Genomic DNA, 3128 nt, shown 5'->3' on the forward strand with positions numbered 1-3128 from the left:
TTCACAACAAAATCTTCCCAGAATTTAGTTTAAAATGTGCACACACACACACACACACACACACACACACACACACACACACACACACACGAGAGTGCTGGAGAGCTGACCCAGGGCCTTGCACATGGCAGGCAAGTGTTCTATACCTGAGCTTCCCAGCTAACTAAATTCCTTATACTGTTTTATCTTACCTTCAAGACATGAGAAGGAAGCGTGGAACAGATATTTTTGGAATTTTGAGATTATTCACATGCTATCGTACACCTAATCTGAAAGTATCATGTACACCATGTTTCATTAACTTCGGAGTTGGTTTTTTTCTTTTATGAGATGGACTCTCTGTAAGACAGGTTGTCCACCAACTTAGTTTGTAGTCAAGACTGGCCTTGAACGCCCGAATTATTGCTTCTGCCTCTCAAATGCTGCCATTACAAGTGTGCATTGCCACTTCCTGATTTAACTTTTTGTTGTTGTTGTTGTTGAGTAATTCGTTTTTACCATCAGGTATAAAATTCTCTTTTGAATTGCTTGACTGTTCAGTTCTGTTTTACCTGTCTCCCCAAACTCTTAGCTGTGGTCTCGGTCTTCTTTGGCACTTTTTTCTGTGGTTATCTTCTTGCTTCTCCTGTGCAAGGTTAAGTCCGACTGGGAACTAAAGCACAAATAGTTTGATGCATGAGACGTGGATTATCCTAACTAAGGTCCTGTTTAAGGGGCGTTGAAGAGGGCCCAGTGGATAAGAATACTTGCTGTGCAAGAAGACCTTGAGTTTGGGTCCCCAGCACTCAGCAGGACATGACTTCACTTGCCCTGTCACCCCAAATTGTGGGGGGGGGGGTACAGAGACAGATAAATCCTGGGAGCTTGCTAGCCAGCCAGCCAGCGCGACCAGCCTATCTGAAGCAGCAAGCTTCAGGGTCAGTGAGAGTTCCTGTCTCAAAAACTAAACCGAAAAGCAATAGAGAAGGACAGCAAGGGGCTCCTCTGGCCTCTGCATGCTTATTTGCGCACGAGTGCATGCATGTGTTTAGGTACCGCTCCTAGTACTCAGAGTTGCCATAGCATTCAGCCCATTTTCTTCAGGCTTGACTGACAGTACATTTTGTAGACTGGTACACGTGTACTGTGTATATAGACTGAAACAAGTGACACGAAACAAGTGCTGCCCTTTGGTGGTGTGATGTGCGCTGAGGTTTTATTTCAGTTTTTAAAAAGGCCGATCACCTCAATTGAGTTCATCACTGCATTGAGTCATTGAGTCAGAACTCGAAGATTGAAAGGCATTCCTGAAAGTTTTGAACCCTTAGCTGTCCCTGATCACCCTTTATAAAATGGCAACATACCCTAATGTGTCTCCAAGGGCAATTGTTTTCTAACCACTTTAGTGTTTTGTTTGTTTTCGTTCTCACCACCTGACAAATATTGGCTCGTGTTTGTCCTCTCCACCGGACCCTAAATCTGAGAACTTTGTTCTGTTACACCCCTAGCCCTGGATGAGAACTTACCAGGTGAAGAAGGTGCGGCAGAGAGAGCACAAGTTTTTTGCTAAGGTTGCAATAATAGCTCCTGAGTGTAAGGACTTGCAATTTGAATGTATTCGGTCTCACATCAAGACAATGTGTATGTTAGAATGGAGTGCTTACTGAATTCGTGAGAGAGCACTAATACCAGAACGTAGCTTCAGAGTGATTGTGTGTTTACCAACAACACTGTCTCACTGGCTGAGGGCATAATTCTTAGCTATTCAGAAATTATTTTGGAATCCCTACTGTGTGCCAAATAATGCTGTAGGAATTGGAGACACATGGCTGAAAAAGAAATACTGAGATCTCACTTTTTTTTTTCTTTTTTTGGTTTTTTGAGACAGGCTTTCTTTGTGTAGCCTTGGCTGTCCTGGAACTCGCTCTGTAGAGCAGGCTGGCCTGCCTCTGCCTGGGAAAAGCTGGGAATGGAAGCACAGGCCACCACCACCTGGGGAGATCTCGCCTTTGTTCTGTTCCTTATTGTTTGGTTGGTCCCCCCCCCCCCCCCATGGGACTGTAACTCTGCCTGGAGCCACTACTTAGCATGTGAAAGGCTCTAGGTTCCCTCTCCAGCACTGCAAAACACTAGCTACAACAAACAAGCAAAACCCCTTTGCCGAAAAGTCTACGGATTATGCAAACAATAGAAAAGTACTAAGGAGTACCTATTTTGATTCAAGCTAACTTGTTTTCATTGGGTGGAAACGTTGGTTCAGTGGTTAAACGTTGGTTCAGTGGTTAAGGACTAGGGCTGCTCTTCCAGAGGAAGCAGGCTGGATTCCCAGCATCAACATGGTGTGTCTCACAACTGTGACTCCAGCTCCTGGGAACCTGGCCTCCAAAGGCACCAGGCATGCTTGTGCTGCACATATGAATAAATGTAGGCAAAACACCCACACACGAAACATTTTTTTAAACTTTAAAAAGAATTTATTAAAAAACAATTTTCGAGGTTGGGGATTTAGCTCAGTGGTAGAGCGCTTACCTAGCAAGCGCAAGGCCCTGGGTCGGTCCTCAGCCCTGAAATTAAAAAAAAAAAGTTTTCGCCGGGTGGTGGTGGCACACACCTTTAATCCCAGCACTCGGGAGGCAGAGGCAGGCAGATCTCTGTGAGTTCCAGGCCAGCCTGCTCTACATATTGAGTTCCAGGACACCAGAGCTGCATAGTGAGACTCTGTCTGGAAACAAACAAAAAGAACACCCCCAAATCAGTTTTCATCCAAATCCTTAAGAACAAATAAAAAATACTAATGTACCAAGTGCCGCTGTCTCTTTGTTCTCAGATGGAGATTAGTTTTTAATCCATTCATTCAGGGTTTTTTATTTTTATTTATTTTTTTTTTATTTATTTAGCAGCACTGGGGATTGAACTCAGTCTCACACACGCTAGGCAAGCGCTCTACCACTGAACTGCATTTGTAGCCCAGGATGATAATTATTTCATCCTTCCTATATTGCCCTATTTTAAAATTTCCTCCAATGGACACATCATGCTTTTGTAGGCGGAAAAAAAAAATGCCATGCCCTTTTGAAAAACTATAGAAGGGAATGGCAGAGGAGTAATACAGAAGAGGAGATTTATCTTTATGTGACAGAATTGCAAAT

This window comes from Peromyscus eremicus, chromosome X (genome assembly GCF_949786415.1).
Source record: "Peromyscus eremicus chromosome X, PerEre_H2_v1, whole genome shotgun sequence".
NCBI classification, from domain to species: domain Eukaryota; kingdom Metazoa; phylum Chordata; class Mammalia; order Rodentia; family Cricetidae; genus Peromyscus; species Peromyscus eremicus.